Source organism: Atractosteus spatula, unplaced genomic scaffold, assembly GCF_055471065.1.
Source record: "Atractosteus spatula isolate fAtrSpa1 unplaced genomic scaffold, fAtrSpa1.hap1 Scaffold_2, whole genome shotgun sequence".
In the NCBI taxonomy this organism is placed as follows: domain Eukaryota; kingdom Metazoa; phylum Chordata; class Actinopteri; order Semionotiformes; family Lepisosteidae; genus Atractosteus; species Atractosteus spatula.
This window is the reverse complement of record NW_028296763.1, coordinates 682,163-702,415: the sequence shown is the minus strand read 5'-3', so window position 1 is coordinate 702,415 and position 20,253 is coordinate 682,163. Positions and strand designations below refer to the sequence as shown.

The following is a 20,253-nucleotide window of genomic DNA, read 5'->3' as shown; positions in this document are numbered from 1 at the left end:
AGTGACGACATCCTGCTGGCTTTGGTTTACCTGGCGGTGGTGTACCCACTGCCGGCCAGACTCAGATGAGCGCTGCAAGGGATGATCTTCAGCTTCGTCTAGGGCGGCAGGTACGAGTACATCACGAGGAACCAGATGTGCCAGCCAGTCGAGGAAGGGGGTAGAGAAATTTCCTCAGGAAAAGGAAGGAGACATGAAGCGATGGCAGCTATGAATCTGTACCATATAATGTATAAAGTTGAAAGGCATATTTGCGTTTGCATTGGAAATATGATTTTTAGTGTAACATTTGTGTGGTGATTGGATGGCTTTTCTTTTACCCTTGAACTTCTCTTTTCTGCCGTCAGACTGTTGAACTCCTAAAATCATTATTTGTCAATTTGAAACTCATGAGTGCAACTGAGTTCCACATTTCCCCCTGAAACTCGACTGCATCTTTTTCTGCAACCTTTGTCAGGTGCTGCAAGAGCCCATTGGCCATAAGTACCAGTACTTTGTCAGACTGTAGCTCTCCATCCCGATGAGGCACCTGGTTAAGTGGTCAAACACTGGGCCCAAGGCAGAGAGGCGACCGAAGTTCTACACCCACGCTGTCAAGTGGAGCAGGAGGTACGAGGCCACGAGACAGCCGGAGCTCTGCACCAACCACAGAGCCCTGTACAAAGAGGTGAGGGGGCATCTGGTCGCCGACGAAAGGCTGCAAGTTCCCAGACAAGTCTGGGAAAGGATGCAGCCTAAAGAACTGGACAATCAACTGAAGGACCTCAACTGGATGGCCGTACACAAGAGACTGGCCACCAGAGAGGTCCTCTACAGACACTCGCTTACCAGGAATCCGCATTGCCCCCGGGACACGTGTTTCGTCGAGGAGACTCAGGAGCATGTGTTCTGGAGCTGCCCCTTCTCCAAGGCAGTGTGGGGCAGAATGGACAACACCATGCAACTCCTGGGAGTGAGAGCTGTGCTCTGTTACCAGTACATTCTGCTTGGGCTGGCACCAACTGGATTGGACAAGGGGACGCAGTTCCTACTCTGGCTACTACTGTCCCTTACAAAAAAAGGCCTGTGGGATGCAAGGAACACTCTCATCTGGCACAGCAGAGTGGGGAGCAAGAGAGCTGGAGAAGATCCTGGCAAACCTCAGAAGGAGGATGATGTACTGGAAAGGACTTTGGGCCCTGTACAGGGACTAACGGACACAAGCAAGTGGTAGGGCTTGGAGGGACTCTTTAATTGCACAAATCCGTCCCCGTCATCCACTTGCATAGATTGATAACGGACAATCACCGCTGTTCAAAAAGTTTTTTACTGCATGCTATGTATATTATTTGTGAGAATGTTTCCTTTTTTGAGATGTATTATGGAAATAAAGTATATTTTGTAAAAAAAAAATGTTTAATATCTTGATACGTCCCCCATCGGGGGACTACATATTAAACCGCTTTTGGAACAGGGAGCTGGATCAGGAGCTTGCGCCGTCCTCTCCACACATCGGCCCGGTATTGCAGCGCCTCCGGGAATGCAAGCAAGGTGGACTGGAGCTCCTTCTGCTCGAGTCTCATCCCACGTCCGTCTGTGTCTCTCTCTCCATGTCTCTGTCTCCTTTTCCGTCCTCCCTCTGTGCACTTTCTCGCGTCTCAACTTTCTTGGCAAGCAGGCAGGCCCCCTTTTCAGCTCCTATGCGTTTTCCCCCAAAAAATGTATAATCTTTTTTTTTAGGGAGGCAGGTGTGGTGTGGTGCAGTGCATGTCCCCCTCCCCAGAGAGAGCTGCCCCTTGCCTTTGCCCGCAGGTGCTGACGGTCTGTTTTCGCTTGCAGCTCGCTCGGCACAGCTGCTGGTGGTGGGAGGGGCCTAAGCTAAGGAGGCTGGAGCCCCCCCCCTGCGGCTTCAGTTGTTGTCCAGGCGGCCGGCAGCTGAGTGTGTACCGGGCTCCAGAGGAGTCAGCCTGCACCACTGTGCGCCAGCGGTCCGCCTTTTGGGGCATCACTTTTCATGCAGTACGTGGCCTAACCGCGGCTGTACGATTTACCAAAATGGCCTGAAGGTGACATGAGGACGTGCGGAGAGAAGACTAGATGTCAGGGGGCAGCAGGAGCAGCGGAACACCAGGAAGACCTTTTCCATCAAGCCGGAATCGCTCCAGCTGAAGGCTGGGCACTCATTTTCCCGTGAGGGACAATTGAAGTATTTAGTGCACTTCGTTTTGAAGTCGGAGTCGGAACCGTGAAGGTTGGAATGTCCAGAGGGACTTTTGAGAAGGATAAGCCATGCTGTTTGAGTTGGGAACAACTCTCCAGAGATCTATAGAATATGGGATTCTGTCAGTAACCCAGATAAAGAGAGGGGAAAAGGAGGGGGAGGAAGGAGGGGCTGGAAGAACTTTCTAGAAAAGTAGTCAAAGAAACAAGTTTGGAGACATACTCTCTTGCAATCCTGTGTATTCCATCTTTCATGAACATGAGTTCGGTTAGCTCTGTGGAGTGTCCAACTCCGGAGCCTTTCTCAGAAATCGAAGGGAACAGTGACTTAAGATAGCCTTCTTAGTCCTAATGGATAACCTTTCGGTGTGTGCCATAAACGTAAGAGGGCTAAGAAGATATAGTAAGAGGATTGCAGTCTTTGATTTCCTTAAGGATTTGAAAGCTGACTTTCTCTTCCAACAGGAAGTTCTTGTTTAGGGTGTGGAAGACAGCAGGCGTTTTACCAAAGAATGGGGGGAGGGCATCTCAGAGTGGAGTATAGGAGTGGAGTACATTCTGCAGGAGTAGGCATTCTTATTAGAAATTAATGTTTTAAACTAGCAAACTCCTTTGTTGTGACACCCAGAAGAATACTAGTAGTGGATGGACAGGTGGGGAGCGAGAATCTAAGACTAATAAATGTGTCCGGCACAGAAAAGATTAAGGAGAGACTTCTTTACAGGGATAGAGCCTTTATTTTTGACAAATAGGAAGATCATACTAGGGAGAGACTTAAATGAGGACCTTGACAGTAGTAGGACAGAAGGAACTAGGAGGATTTGCTCCCTTTTCCAAAACTATGACCTAGATAGTGTAAGGCAGAGCAGTGGAGGAAGAGGGTGCCCACTTTGGAGTAATAGCCAAGGCTCAGAAAAGAGACTGGACTACATCCTGCTGTCACAAAGTTTATCCATGGTTTTTGGATCATGATTTAGTTAAAGTAGAATTCGAGGGTGATAAGGTTAGCTTCGGACCCAGTTTCTGGAAGTTAAATACAGAATTTTTAGTAAAAGACTAATTTAAAATACTAATAAAGACCAATTAGAAAAAAAATGGGAAGCAAGAAGGACCCTATTTGATTCAGCAATGGAGTGGTGGGAAAACACCAAACAAAGAATAAAGGGAGCATCAATTAGATATTGCGGGAAGAGGAGGGGTGAGGAAAAGGAGCAAATCTCCAAAGTACAACAGAAGTTCACTGGTTTGTATGAGAGGAAGAGTGGTGGTGTGCATGTGGAGAAAGAGGAAATTTTAAGAACCAAAAATGAGTTGAAAAACCTGTATATGGAGAAAACTAAAGGGTTTCTCTTTAAGCCTCAGAACCATGCTCTAGAGATTGAGGAGGGCAATTCTACCTTATTTAAATGGTGAGAAAAGACCATAAAAGGATGATACTTGACAGTATCCAGATGAAGGATGGGGGTGTCACTAGAGACGCGAAGGAGATGGTAAGAGAAGCCACTAATTTTCACAGAGAATTATTTAAGGAGGTGCCAACTCTGGAGAATACAGACATGATTTTAGATACACTATAAATTAAGGATTGCAGTGGAGAGTAAAATTGGCTTAGAAGAGGAGTTGACCCTGGAAGAGGTTGAGCAGGCACTTTTTAGTTTGAGTAAAAAGAAGGTACCTTCCAAAGGAATTCTACAAAACCTTCTGGCCTTCGATCAAAAACACACTCTTAAACATTTATACAGAATTCTTAAAGGGGGAACATTTGGGCACAACTATGAGGACCAGTGTGCTATCTCTGTTGTATAAGAAAGATGATAGGACATGCCTTGAAAATTGGAGACCTATTCAATTGTTAACAACAGACTATAAGATCTTAGCGAAAGTCCTCTGTCTAAGACTACAGGAGGCGTTATCAGAGGTTATCAGGGATGATCAAACTTGTGAAGTAAAAGAGTGTACGTTACTTTGGAATTTACACTTGATCAGAGATATTATAATTTGGGTCGAAGATAGGCACTTACCACTAATTTTAATAAGCTTAGACCAGGAGAAAGCTTTTGATTATGTCAATCACAGTTTTTTATGGCAAGTTTCAGAAAGATTTGGTTTCAGGGGAAAATTTATTGGTGGGCTGCGGCATTTGTATATCAGTGTTGGAACTCGAGTCAACATCGATGGGTTTTTAGGAGAGACGGTTGCCATCAAGAAGGGAGTAAGGCAAGGGTGCCCTCTGTCACCCTTACTATACGTAATCTGCCTAGAACCAATGTTAAAAATAATAAGGTCACATAAAGAAATAACAGGTATAATGATTCCCAGCAGTAGGGGCCAGCAAGCTTAACTTGCGGCTTACGCAGACGACAGTCTTGCTATTAGACTCAGACAGGGGAGTGATGAGGGCACTTGAGATCCGTGAACATTTCGGAGAAGCAACAGGTTCGAGGCTCAACATCGGGAAAAGCAAAATAAAATACTTTGGCACATGGAGAAACAGGAAAGAGACACCGGGTGGATTAAAGTTAGTATCTGGGCCTATTAAAGTTTTGGGGGACTTTTTTGGGGAAAGTTTTTTTAAATGCATGGGTCACCATGGTTAAACTGGATAGTAAAACTAAGATTTCTGAAAATAAAACTGGGTCACTGGAAAAGTATACAACTGTCATATACAGGAACGATAGCAGTAGTTAAAACAGACATCTTGTCCACTCTTATCTTTTTAGCGTACAGTTTCCCTCTGCCTCCGACATTCAGGAAAGAGGCTGTCAGAATAGTTTTTAATTTTATCTGGAACAACAAATATGAATACATACAAAGGGCAGACATGTACAGGACAATAGGAGAGGAAGGGAGGAGTGTTCCCAACATCCCCCTGAAACTGGACATAATTTTCATTTCTGTTTTGTGTAAAGCTTGAATCTAGTATCGAACCTAGACCCAAAAGCGGAAGCACTGCCGTGGCATTACGAACATGCTAGGAAATGGTTTAAACAACATCTAGAAGGGAAAGATGAGTCAGTGTGTCTACAACACAGAACGTAACACAACGTTTCGGACGTGGAGCCTTCTTCAGGTGTGGAAGAAGAAGAAAGCTGAAGAAGGCTCCGTGTCCGAAACGTTGTTTTCTTTCTTTTTTCTTCTTTCTCACAAAAGGTAGATAATAGCAAAAGGCATCGAAAACCACACAGACTTTAATAAGAGGGCTGGATATTCACTCTGTTTTTGGATCCAGAAATCCAACTGTGACTGTCATTTCATTTCTGACATCAAAGTCGCATCAGATGATAACTCGAGTTACTTCTCTTGTTCAGCACAGGTCAGATCCTTGGGTCGTAGGTTGGGTCGACATCGTTTTGATGTTGTATTCCTACGACATCAAAAGTAAAGGGGTTCCTGATTCACTCTGTTGTGGCCTCAACTGGAAAGTACTCTGAGAACTGTTCTTCCAATGACAAGAGATGCACTCAATCACATCATGAACAGCAGCATCAAATGCCATACCATGTGTGTGTAGATAGTTTTTCATCTGGGAAAGACATCACTTGCATTGATTTTATTAACAAAAAGCTGCAGCTTTTTCTTTATAGGAGTGATCTTGTCAAATCATGTAAAAAATTGTTAAAGAGAACCCCTGCAGTCCCATATTCAGCTCATTGAAACATGTAATTATATCAGCCAGGTAGGCTTATTTTACCAGCCACACTGGATCATCAAATAGACTTGCCAAGAGAGATTGCTGGTCATGCAGAAACATCTGTACCTCAGAGCGCAGCTCAAAGAGCCTCGTGTGCGCTCTGCCCCTTGATAACCATCTCACTTCAGTATGTAGCAGAAGCCGCACATGTTTGCTTCCCATTTCATTACAAAGCACATTAAACAGACGTGAATTCATTGGTCGAGCCTTGATACAACTCACAACTTGGACAGCAGAGTCTAACACGGATTTCAAATCCTCAGGCATTTTCTTGGCTGCCAAGGCCTCACGGTGGATGCTGCAGTGCGCCCACTTCATATCTGGAGCAACCTCTCTAATTCGTGCAACAACACTGCTGTGTCTGCCTGTCATCACTCTAGCACTGTATGTACAAACTCTGACGCATTTTTTCCAGTCGATGCCATTCTCTTCAATAAATTCATTCAAAAGATGAAATATGTGCTCTCCTGTAGTTCTTGTTGGTAGCGGCTTGCAGAACAGAAAGTCCTCATGCGACATGCCCTCAAACTCATATCTAACGTAAACGAGCAAATTTGCCGAATTGACGACATCTACAGACTCATCTAATTGCAGTGAAAAGCATCTGCTCATCTTAACGCGCTCTGTCAGCGTACTTTTGACATCTGCCATATCAATAATTCTACAAGTGACTGTGTCATTCAAAAGGGCCACCAGGTCGAGCTGTTTAGCATTTTTTTCTCCACACATAAGTATCAGCTCTTTTGCCAACGGTAAACAAAGTTCTTCACCGATAGTGTGGGTCTTACCTGCTTTAGCAATCTGCAAGCTTGCATAGTAAGATGCTTCTTGGGATTTGGAAATTGGAGTGGCACTGTTCCTTATGGTGGACTTGCGCTGCTTCAGATCTTTAAGTTTCCTTTGAAAAAAATCAACAGGCTTATCCTTCAAGAGCGCATGTTTCGTGGTAAAGTGCCGCCTTAAATGTGCTGGCTTCATGCTTTCATTGCTGAGACTCTCAGAGCACACGACACACTGTGGTCTTGGCTCTTCCTCTGTCCCGGTGTAAGTAAATCCCAAATTGAGATCATTTGGATCTTACTGCCTTGTAGCCATTTTCCGACGCTTGCTGCTCAGTCTCAACAGTTGTGTGTGATCTGTCGGAACTGGCATCATTACTCTTGGTGTCTATTCCTTTCAGCCTGGACGTAACACTTGATTTTTGCGAGGTATTCATTTTCAATCAATTGTTGAGGAATGTGGAGCTGTTGGAGAAATATTTCCCATTTCCCCTTTAAAGGCTGTCAGAAGTCCAATTCAGAAGTTTTTATTTCATGCGCATGGATGCGAAACAGAGATACTTGATGTATTTTTCTCAAACTAACCCAGAACAGTCCTTAAATATTTTTCTGTTATCTATCACGCTTTCCCATGCTTACAAGATTGGCGGTGTTCCAAGATCACGCACGTTCTCCCACCTTCCTATTTGCTTTTTTTAAATACAATTGGTCACTTCATAGCATGCATTCCTATAGAGTGGTATAGAATTACATTTCTAGCTGTGTCCATTCAAGTACTAGTGCGCACTGTACCGTAGTACGTAGGCTGCGTATTCGACACGCATTAAAATAGAAAATATGAAAAACCCGTCCCGATTTTTCAGCGCACACAACACAGTTCCAGGGTCATTTGGCGTACCACCTGGCAGCACTCCACAGTTTGAGAACCACTGGGTTAATGAATCGTGTTTCATTACAAAACCTAAAATATTTTAAATAGCCTGTACATTTTATGTTAGCTTTCTATTTTCTCTGCTATCTTCTTCAGGATGAATAAAGTGGGCCTATTTATCTATCAATCATATTTTAATAACTAGTGTTCTGTACCGTGGTACCCCTAAAAGTACCACACTTGTACCATACTGCTGTCAAAATATCATAGGATAAAATAGGTTTCAACATACCACACTGCACTTTAAGAATACCATGGTATACTGTATAAGTTCCATGGTACATGTACTATGGTACTGTCAAAAATACCAGGGTACCATACCATGGTACAATTTCTTATGGGACATTTTGTTCCAATTTTAAAATAACTTTTTTGGAAACATTTTTATTTTGTAATGTGTATTTTTTAATGTAATAAAAATTCATATTTAACTTGAATGATTTTCACTTTCATTTTGTCCGATCAAATGCATTTTTCCACCAAGGTCGTTTAATTTTGTAAGACGGGAAAAACGTACTATAGGTTTTGCAAGAATGCAAATTAAACGTTATCATTCGCTACTTCAGAGGGTTTTTTGCAGGACTCATAGTACATTCACTGTGATACAACATGGGATGATTAGGAGAAAGGACACAAACACGTTTAGCGTGTTGTTTTTTCCGATTTAAAGTATGTTTATATACGACTGGGTTACTTGGAGACAAATCGGTATTTTTACTTTGGATTCTGTTTGAATCCGAATTTTTATTTTTAATTCGTCCACTAAATTCACTCTAAGCGCACATCCAGATATTTGTTTAAAAGTATTTTTAATTCAGTTTGGAATATTTTACCGTTTATTTAGAGAATTTCCGTACGGTTTTTTTTCTGAAGTGCTCCCAGTTTATTTGTGGAAGGTTTTTCCTCGCCTCAGAAATGAAGCGTCTCTCTCTAAATATGTGACGGTTGTCTTTTTTCCCCAGTTCTTTTACAAAACCACATTTTAAAAAAAACGCGACCTACAGTTAAACGGGATTTTAAGTTTTAGAAGCATTAACATCCAAAGCGAATATTTTTCTTTAAATACTGCAGCTTTCAAACAAATTTTGTAATCTACTTCCTGGTGCTTAACCGATACTAAAAGTAAAGTACATTTGAAGTGAATTTTTTTCGTCTTTTCAGTTCTTTCATAAAACCACATTTAAAAAAAACGCGACCTCCAGTTAAACGGGATTTTAAGAGTTTTAAAAGCATTAACATCCAAAGCGAACATTTTTCTTTAAACACGGCAGACTTCAAACAACACGAACACAGTTTGTAATCTACTTTCGGTTTCTTAACTTATATTAAAAGTAAAGTATATTTTTAAGTGAATTTAACTAAAGTTTATTTTTTGTCGAAATACTGGCTTGAACTGTTATTGCTACTCGTGGCAGGAATTGCGTGGTCAATGTGATTAAACTATTACGGTTTGTAATTGTACACTGTTGGAATGTTCCTGTTTTAGTAAACATATAACGATGGCACTTTGTTAATTTTAACAAATTAAACACGTTGTTATTGGCTTTAATTTGATATTTTTTGTTTTTAATGTGTTTCATATCCGGTACTGATTCAAATATTTCACTCGGTAATAATACATAAACGTAATTGAAAATATTTTGAATTCTGTAGAAAGATGTGCAATTTGTTAAATCATAATTTCTATCAACTACATTTAAAAAAAATAAAATATCGCTGTTAAAATTTTGTAGAAATGCAATTAAAAAGATTATTTTGGTTTATATTGAATAGTGATGTCTCCCAAGTGCCGAGAAGACTTGAAACAGGGTTTTGTTCAAAAGAATATTATAAATCCTTTTCATATCTTTTTAAGACTATCATCAGATTTTTAGTATTTTTGCCTGCATAGACTAACCTTGCTGCACAGAAAGCTTTAGTTTTATCTCGTTATTTTCTGCTTCTTTATAGCTTAAATATATCTTATGGGAACAAACGAAAGCTTTTTTTGTATGCACCTATCTAAGGGAATGGATCATTTGGATTTGCTTTGTGCTTTAGTTCTATGCTGGATAATGGCATAATATACTGTATTTTATTGAGGGGGTTGTAATTGGAGTAATTCTATGTTGTAAGCCTCTGATTAAAACTATGATTTTTATAATATTTAGTCATCCTGTAACATTCGGTTTTGTAATCTTACAATACATTCTCTCAGTTTTCACAAAACATTCTCAAGTTTTTGTTTGTAATACATTTTCGTCACAGTAAGCTCAACTTGCGTTCATTAAAAAGATGCAGCACTAAATGAATGCAGCCACTGTCTTGAATTCAAAAGGTTACTCATCACCTTAATAACCCTTTTCTGCTTGATAGCGATGTTAAAAATGGTAACTTCTAGGACTTGAGGCCAGGTTCTACTGTAATTATTTACTAGTTTCCAATAGTCACTAGAGATCAAATGAAGCTAAAAACTGCACTACTGAATGTATTGAAGTCTCTAGCATATGGTAGATGACCGTGAAGTCGTACTCCTGCAGGATCTCAATACATTTGACCCTCCGGCTCCTTGAAATTGAGCAGCCAGGTGAGAGACGCATGGTCCGTCCGCAGTTTGAACTGGATCCCGATCAGATGGGGCTTGAAGTGGCGGACCGTCGAGACTACAACCAGCAGCTCCCTCCAGGTGACTCAATAATTCCTCTCGGCCTTATCGAGCGCCCGGCTAAAGTGCGCGACGACCCTCTCCCCGTGTGGCCCCTCCTGTGCTAGCCCTGCACCCACCCCCATCTCACTGGCGTCTGTATCCAGCACATAGGGCAGCATCGGATCTGGGAAGGCCAGGACGAGGGCCCCCACCCTCTCCCGCCAAAACGTCATAGGCTCCAGGTCTGGTTAGGTTATGGTCTGGACTCACTTTGGTTGAAATTAGTTCAGTGGCCTGTTGTCTCTCCAGATGAGCGAGAAGCTCCCGGAAGTACATTGAGATATATATGCTTTCATTAAAGTTAGGCCCATATATATGAGCTTTAAAGTATCCCAATATTTCAGTATGTTTGACATTCAAAATCCTAACGACAGCACTCCTTAATGAGCTTGATAACAACAAGCGTATGTATAGAACACATTGCTAATACACTTTCTTGTGTACACAAACAGAAAATAACAAAGGAGAACAAACATAAAGGTGCTGTGAACATGTGTAATAACAGTAAAGAACAGAGTTTTGGGCATTTTGTGAGCACATCCAGCCAAGCCACAGGACGGAAACCTGTGTTGGAGAAAGCAAGGCTGCCTGGTGATGGTTTGGGAGGTCTTGGATAGAAAAACATACCAGGGGCTTTCCACTCCGATGCATCGTTAGAAGCCCTGACTGTGTCACGCCCTGCACATCTAGAGGGCGCTCCTGCTCGGTCCTGTTCCTAGTTTCCCTGTGCTTTCCTTGTACTTCCAGTGTTTCTAGTTGTCTGGGGCTTTATATTTCCGGGTCTCCCTCTCCTTCTCGCTTGGCATTGGGATCAGTTGTCGAGAGGCTCGTCTCACCAGGTCGCCCAACGTCTGCTACCTGAGGGCTCATGTCTCGCTCCGACTCCGCCCGATACCATCAGCCCGGACCGAACCCTCTCGTTTGCTCCGTTCCTGCCGCTACCCACAGGGTCCTCCGTCTCACCAGTCCCTCTCCACGGCTAGCCCCCGGCTACTGTGACAGACTGCTCTCAAACAGGACCACAGAGACAAATTTCTAGTAGAATGTCATAACAAAATATGATCATACATTTACAGCTGGGTTTCAGTTTGGATAGTAGACATTCCTGTAACTTAATGTGAAGCTCTTTGTATTTGGATAAAATATTTATATCACCTCCATGATCTTCAGCTTGTCCAGAGCTTGTTGATAGTTTTAGAAAGATTTTTGTTTTCAAGCTTTCAGTTAAGAAGACCTATTGCACCGTTTCACTGTCTGTGCTCTTTTCTGGACTTTAATTATGGTGATAATGTTTACCTGGTTTGCTCAGCAGCACAAGACTTCTGGGAGGCCTATAGTCAAAGATGACTTTTAAATTAGACCAAATGTTTATCTGGCACACGATGGTTGGTTTCTGACAGGACTTCTGTGTGTCATATAAATATGGATCCATTTGTTGAAACATTTGTAGTGAATGATTTACACTTTATGTAACCACAGCAGTGTTACAGTTTCCTACGCATAGATAAAAAGTGATATGTTAAGCGTTGTTACTTTTTTATATACATAAATAAACATTTTACACTTGCAACCATTTATGTCCAATTAGAGCCCAATCCATCATTGAGGATCCTCACCATCCCTCAAACTGGCCACAGACTGTTCTCCCCCCTGCGCTCTGACCAGTGGTGCCGCACTGTTAAATCACAGCTCACTGGACTCAAGAACAGCTTCTATCCTACTGCAGTACTCATCCTCAACAGCTGCCTGCGATTCCTCTGTTACGATGAGGTTTACAAACCCTGTGCAGATCTCTGATGGTCACTGTCTGCATTTGATGACTTTTGATTAGGGAGGAGGAAACCATCCAACAGAAAACTTACAAGCACACCAATACTGACAACTCACTGGCCTTTACATATAAACTCAATCACAGATTTCTGTGACACTCCCCACCACCAGAAATGTGCTGATGCTGACCACAGACCACTTTCCGTCTCTAGCTGGCCTGAATCCCAAAGTGGATCTAGTTGGTCTAGTTGACTGTAGTCAGTACTTCATGGTCTTCATGGTCTATTATATTCTTCTACCCTCACTCCTTCTTCAGCAGTCCTCTCCACAGGCTTGGGGAGTGCACCGGGCACTTGCTGAGGCACACAGCTTTCCTCCTGTGTTTCCCTGAAAGATGTCTCAGGTGGAGTTGCCATTTTGGGTGTGAATGCCCACAGCAGAAATCCCCAGGCTGGAAACCCCTTTTCATCATGTGTTACCTGCCCTTCCTCTGATATTGACCCCTTCTGCTCCTGGCATTTCTCTATCTGAGAAATACACTGCAGATATGTACGTTATTGCAATGTTGTGTCCGTTCTGGACATTCTCTGCCTTTGTGGCTAATGGATCAGATGGTATAGGAAGGTTGCCAGTCAGTCATATACTTATTATAGGAGAATAGCATATGTGACTATACATTAGATGTTATCATAAGCACTTTTGAATGCAGGAGCCATACCATGTGTCCTGGAGGTTACCGAAAAACCAAGTTGATTCTAAACAACACAAATTCAAGATAGCGGTGAGGTTGATCTGCATGAATTTAAATTAGGATTGCTTCATTTTATTAAAATAGATGAGTTTATTAGGAATAAAAATAATACAAACAAAAGGCTTTTAGAAAGAGTTCAGGGAATGGTTGGAAAATAGCAAATTAGAAAAAGTTGCTTAAGTACTGTATTGTACAATTAAGTGTTAGTAATTTCAAATCCTTATTTGAGGCAAAAGGCATAAAGTTACATTAAATTATTTTCAAGATCAAGCCTTATATACTATACTTATATACTTACTATACTACACACCACATAAACATACAACAAACAAGTTTTATGTACAAGAGAAGTTCACAGACACAGTGTCCTAGAGGCCTAACAATCTAATCACCCAGGAAAGTCCCAGACTCTTACCAAGTATTCCAATCTTAACAAAAGTCATAATAATAGATAAACTGCCTTCAAAACTAAATTGAATATAATCAACAGTTAAATCTCTTTATTTATAGACATAGACTCCCCCAAATAAATGGAAATCGATCTCCCCATTGTAAAATGCACCCATGAACCGGGAGAGGCTGTTTTTAACTAAGGGATTCTTCACTCAGGAAATCAGAGTTCCCTAAAAACACAGAATAGCAAGCACCCTTAGCAATGCTCAAATACTTAGCTCAGATCTGGTCTTTTTGGATGATCTCAACAAGCACCTCTCACCTGGCACACTCTTTATGTTCTGCCTCCTTTTGTCTTCCCTTCATATTCTGTTCTTCTCTCTTGATGTCTGTCTTGATCTCATATGATGTCTTTCTAGACTGTTGATTAACAATCATTTACCCAGAACTAAGGTAAACCATAAAACTGTTTTGAGGACCGATTCTGGACTCCCTAGATCTCAGCAAACATCCCCTTTGCTTTGAAGCTGGAAAACGTTGACACTAAGAAGGCATAACACAATGTCTGATTGAGACACTTCCACAGACACCTATAGCTGTAACAACATCTGCAAGAATTTGATCCCTTGTTTGTTTTAGGTTTTATGCCACTGATTACGATTATTTTTAGTATAAGAATGCGATTGCTTCATTTAATATTGTTACAAATGGAGGGTTATGAACATGGTGAAAATCAGGAATTCACTGAGCTGTTTTGTCAATAAGTAAAATAATTATTCATAGCCCCCGACTTGTAAGTGATTTCTAGCGATGTGCCAGAGAGGCTGGTATAATTACAGGGACGTGAATTCTTTGTTCCCTGGCACAGCTTTGTTGTGAGCAGTAACAATCCAGACACACTTGGTTAACAAATATTTATTACAATGAGAAAACACACAAACTACACTACACAAAACTTACAACACATAAAGTTACATTATATATAGTATTTACAGACACGGCGTTTCAGAGGCCTAACATTGTGGTCACCCAGAAAACCCCAGACTTCTACTAAGCACTAAACTCTTAATATGTCTACAGAGGCCACACAAGAGACGAGCTGCCTTCTAACTAAATACAAAGCAACCTGCAGTTAAATCTCTCTCTCTGCACCCTGGATGGCACAAAATAAATGGGAGCCTATATCCCTATCCATAAAATGCACCCTAATCAGGAAATACATTTATAATTGAGGTATCTTTTAGGTCCCTAAAAACACAGAATAGCACGCTCTTATAAGGTTCAAATACTTATCTCCAATCAGATTTGGTTTGGATGATCAAGAAGTAGGGGTTCTCGCCTGGCACAACCTTCAAGTCCCAACTCCTCTGGACTTCTCACTCTTCTCCCTGCTCTCCTTGTTTCTTCCTTCTCCTTTTTCTCTCTCTCCTGCTCTTCATGTGATCTTATATTGTGTGTCTGTACTGGTCCTTGCCAATCATTAATCCACAACTTACCTAGGTATACTAAGGTAAACTTTACAATTGTTCTGCTCAAGGAACCCCACCATACGCGTGAAGTGCTTGCTTTTCCCAGTGTCACAAACTTTATCTAAAATCTAAGAGACACTTCTAAGTCACCTAAAGCTGTAACAATATGAACATAATGGTAAAACAAGGTATTTGTGTTATATAGGGCATACAAGTTGTTGAGGCTTTGCATAAATGCAAAGAACGACACGGAGGCTGGTGTGGAACAATGATCTCTGTATTGAAGTAACACCAGTTGGCACAGCTCAACACAGTAAAGATCAGTACCTGGTGGACTTTTACTGTACATGTATTTTGCAATATTTAATTTATATATCCTGATATCAATTTACTACACAAGTATACAGGTATGCAGATCTACATGTACTTCATCAGTCTCGGAAGGAGCCTTTGATTGTATACCAAGAAGCAATACAGTCTGCTGGATCCAGCTACTTGTCCCATGTCTTTGAGACCAAACAAAAATCTTAGATAATTGTTCTCCATTATCAATAGACTACTGAGGCCAAATTGCCACACTATGTTATCTGCTTCATCTCTTGACTTTGCAAAACTTTCTTAGAGTTATTTAATGCCAAGATTAACAACATCTGGCATCACATTCTCTCCACCATGTTATTCAAAACCTTTCTGCATCCATAGTTTCACTGGTTCCCTTCTTTCTATTTTTTTAATTTTGTTTCATTCAACTTTACGATGCATGCCTTAATAAATTGGTATGGTGTGTGAAATCCAACACCTGTTTATTAGATTCAATTCCTCTTGTTTTATTTCAATCCTGTGTTTCTGCTCTCTTCCCTGTTGTCTTCAACATGGATGCTGCACATTGGTGGTGGTGCAGGGGATCCCCATTTCCTTTAAAGCGCTTTGAGTAGTGTCCAGAAAAGCACTATATAAGTGCATTATTATTATTATTCAACATAATAATCGACTCCTTGAGAACTGAAGTTGCACCAACAGCCCTTAAAACACCTGCAGCTACTCCTGTGCCAAAGAAAAAAAAACATGGCCCTTGATGGCCTGGACAGTTACACGACATAGAAACTGCCGTGGTTATACTCACTAATGATCTTTTTATAGCTTCACATTCTGGCTCACTGTCTCTCTCACACTGTTAACCATGACATCTCACTTTGTCAACTTGAAGCTGTTTGCCATTGCTGACATTGCTCTTAAGAGATTCATTACCTTACTGATTGCCCTCACTTTGTCTCTCTTGGGGCTTTCAATTCAGAAGTTGGGTACAGTAAGTTGGTGTTCTTCAGGGTTCGATACTGGGCCCCTTATTATCCAGCATTTACATATTCCTGCTTGGCAAGCTTTTAAGATCCCATGGTCTGAATGATCACTTTTGTGCTTTTGATACTCAAATATATGTCCAAATATATTACTCAAATGTATGTGAAGTGGCTGTCTCTTCTCTCTAATTGCATCTCTGACATAAAAACATGAATAATTCAATATTTTATTTTCTTTGGACAGTAGTTTTGTATGGATTGTTTGGTAAATTGTAATAAATCTGTTCTTATCTGTTTAGCATCTGATATGCGGGAGCATATATTAAATGGATATTTGGAACAAGGCGCTGAATCAGGAACTTGCTCTCTATGCATCGGCCCGGTATTGCAGAACTTCTCGGAATGGTGCGCTAGCTTCTTTCTCAGTTGAAAAGTGACACATACTGTAGCTTCATGGGCCAGCTTTGCTACTCCATAAGGCGGAAAGGCAATAGCACAGAACCTTTCAGTTTCTGTGATCTTCCTTTTCTGGTGAGCAGGATTAGACTGGAAGGGGCTTTGCTTCAGTAACCTGATATGGGGCACCACATATCCTAAATAACACGATCCCGACCATCCCTCGGGTAGCCAGTGCTCCCCGCAGATCCATAAAGTACCTTTCAGGGATGGCTGAGGTGTGGATGCTTTAAAGCTAGTTAACATAAAGGTCTTATTGTCACCAGGACCATATTGAAAGGTGACTTCTCTACTTGTTATTGAGGCATCCTCTTTCTCACTCGTTACACTCTTCGTGAAATTAAATCGACAGATGGAATTTCTTAAAAATCTTGTGGCATTAGTTCTTACAGCACAGGTAAATCCCTGTGGGCTGGAGCTCAGCGTAATCTTAGGGGGTTTACAAGATAGGTCAACAGCTGGGTAATAACTCTTAGAAAAATCTACACGTTGTACCCCTGCCGCAGCTGTGCCGTTCTGCAGAACTATTCCAGCTGAAGTTGAAAATTTCTCTTTGTTCTGTTCCTGCCAAACATCTTATTATGAACATACAAACCACAAAAATCATTTTCATCTAGGGGAATCAATCCCAAGGGTCACCCCCCGACAGCGGTTTTTGGGGCACCGCTGTGCAAACCCAACACGAACTCTGATTCTCTCTGCTTGCATACAAATGTGACAGAGCTAAAAATGTATTAATCCCATGCACTCCCTTATCGTGGGTGTGCTCATCAGTTCACGTTTTCAATTATCTTTTCAGTCTGTGCCTAATTCGCGTCCCGCCATCGTCTTCTTCTGGGCCACTACTCCGGGCCTGCAATGTTCCCAGTGGCATGGGACAGGTGTCGTCTGCTTCAGGGCCTCCTGTTCTGGCCAGTTGTGGTTCCCAGGTCAGGGAACAGTTTAGGGTGCTTTTATTTGCAGTTTCATCTACCCCTTCCCGCAGGAGGGGAAAGCAAATTACGAAGGCCAGAACACAGATGAAAAGTAAACACTGGAATCTGGGGTGGTAGGGTTCTGATCAGATTCTCCGCCGTTCCCTCCCTCCGGAGGTAGGTGGGCCTTCTTGCAGTGAGACGAGTGGATCCAAGTCGTCTTGGGCTGGTCCTGGTATTTTACCGCGGTGTGGATGGTGAGTAGCACCTGATACAGGCCTTCCCACCTAGGTTGCAGTCCGCTCTTTTGTCTGTGGTCCTTGATGTAGACAAAGTCACCCAGCTGAAACGAGTGACAGTCTTCAGTTGCTGGTTCAGCCTGCGCTGCTTGCACCTGCGAATGAAAAGCCTTGACAGCTCGAGTTCGACCAATGCAAAAGGACAAGATTGCGTCATCCATTTGATAAATATCCATTTCCTTCAATGTTAATGGAGGAGATACTGGCAGTCTCATTAAAACCTCATGTGGCGAGAGTCCGGTCCTTCTGTTTGCAGAGGACCACATGGCCATCAATGCAACAAGCAGCGCATCGGGCCATTTAAGGCCAGTTTGTTCTCAAATGTTAGCTAATTTGTTTTTTCAGGATTCCATTTTGTCTCTCCACTGCTCCTGCAGACTGAGAGTAATACAGGCAGTGTAGGTGCTGTTTAAGGCCTTACACATTTCGTTCATGATTTGTCCAGTTTCATGAGTTCCTCGGTCTCTAGAAATCGTCCCTGGGATCCCAAATCTACACACTATGTCTCTCATTAAAATTTTTACAACACTAGTGGTATCAGCTTTTCTGCAAGGGTAGGCCTCAGCCCATTTAAAAACATTTCCAGAATCACTTACACATATTCATACCCACAACACTTCGGCATCTGTACAAAACAAATCTGTATATGTACAAAAGGTCCCCATGGTGGAGGGTGTGCAGAGGTACAGTAGCAACTTTTGGACCCTTTCCAGGGTTGTGCTGCTGGCATATTACACATTGTTTGCTCAGCTGTTCTGCTACACTGGTGAATCCAGTGGCAAACCATTGAGTTTGCACCTTCTGACAAATCCCCCCTTTGTCCGTATGGCCCACGCTGTGCGCCAGGCAGGCAAGCCATGGGAGTAGAGAACGGGGTGCAACCACGCAACCATCGTGGGAGACCCACAGTCCCTTAGCAGTATCATAACAGCAGCCAGAGCCCACCCAAGACTGCCGTTCCCTCTCATCAGCAGCCACCTGCAGCGCAGCCACATCACTTAAGGAAGGAGTCTGAGTGCGCTCCAACAAAACGCTTTCTGATCTTCCTATGCGCGCCTCGCATTTCACAACTGCAGTAGAAGCTGGTAAGAGTATAGCAGTCAGCAGATTTGAAATTAGACTTGTATGCTTGATAAGGGTTGTTGCTTGTTGAGCAGAGCATGACGGAGGCAATTTAGCAGCTTTAACAACTTCACTGTGAGAACAGGTAGCATATCCCTAGAGCAAAGAGCCATCAGAATTCTATCACAAACACAAAACACAAGCCAATTTAACTTAAATTAAATAAATATGACACTGCTTTGAAGAGTGAATCGGTAAGGACATAATTATTTAGTGTGAGTTATGAATGGTTTTCCTAGAACAGATACAGGACAGTTTCAACAAGGGCTGTCTCTTTACATGACTCACTACAAAGGCAGACAGGTTAATGAAGGGAAGCTGGCAGTGAGTCTCAAAGTCAGTCTACACTATCTAAACAGCCATCCTATATCTTTCTGCAGAAAAAGCATCTGCTCACAGCAGTCAGACACGGAGAGCATCTGAGAGCCTCCTAGCAAAGACAAACCTGGCAGTTTAAAATGTCAGCTAGAGCTATGGGTCTCGATGGTCATGTCTTCAAAGATCCCTAAATGTTTAACTGCACCAAATACTCATCAAGTCAGTCATTAAGGCAATTCTTTTCACTCACACAGCCTCATCAAAGCCACCTTCATCATTTGGGTAGTGTCCCGGCCAATCTGCCTTCTCCTTTTTAGAGGATACTGTAAACCTTTAGGAACAATATGATCTAGCAACAAGGTTATGTTGAAATTCCCTCTCCACAGGGGTTGGTGACCCTACTCGCAGTGCCAAGAAATTGTCGAAGAAAACTCTTCAAAGTATTAACGCAAAAGTTAATAAAAGTATTTAGTAAAGTAGTAAAGTATTAACGCAAGGGGGCCGAATAATTTTGCACGCCCCACTTTTCATTTTTTTATTAGTTAAAAAAGTTTCAAAAATCCAATAGATTTCGTTCCACTTCACAATTGTGTCCCACTTGTTGGTGATTCTTCACATAAAATAAAAAATTTATATCTTTATGTTTGAAGCCTGAAATGTGGCAAAAGGTTGAAAAGTTCAAGGGGGCCGAATACTTTCGCAAGGCACTGTACTTTTGTACAACTGAGCAATCTTGCTTTTATAAAATATATGGACTTTTTAATGATTAATGATTAACATGATGTTATACACAGTTTAAAATTATAAAAAAGTCTAAAGAGTATACAACTTAAATTCTTGATTGGAAAAAGATTGACCCTCAGCAGTGACTGGGATTCGAAACTAGGCATTTTCTGGTGACAGCTCAAATGGAAAGAACTAATTGATATTCAGAAATGAAACGTGTGAGTATAGTTTATTTGAAATGGAAAGTTTTGTAATTTTAATAATAAAGATGTTTGTTTATAAAGAGTTCAAAGAAAACAAGAAGTTTTGCTGTAGTGACAAAGGTTGGAGGATCAACAGCAGATGCAGATAGAAACTCTGAGAGAGTGCCTGAGGGTTTTTTTACAGCCTGACAGCGGAAGCGGTTCTAAAAGGATAAAATCTTATCGTTAGTTCCAAAGAAAGATGAGTC

General features: G+C 41.7%; 1 non-coding gene across 1 annotated transcript; it reads left to right on the top strand.

Annotated features, from left to right (window-relative positions):
- The first annotated feature begins 1,339 nt into the window (after positions 1-1,339).
- Positions 1,340-1,530, top strand: LOC148808702 (U2 spliceosomal RNA). Its single transcript, XR_016087968.1, has one exon. It is a non-coding gene; the product is annotated as a U2 spliceosomal RNA (small nuclear RNA).
- The last annotated feature ends 18,723 nt before the right edge of the window (positions 1,531-20,253 follow it).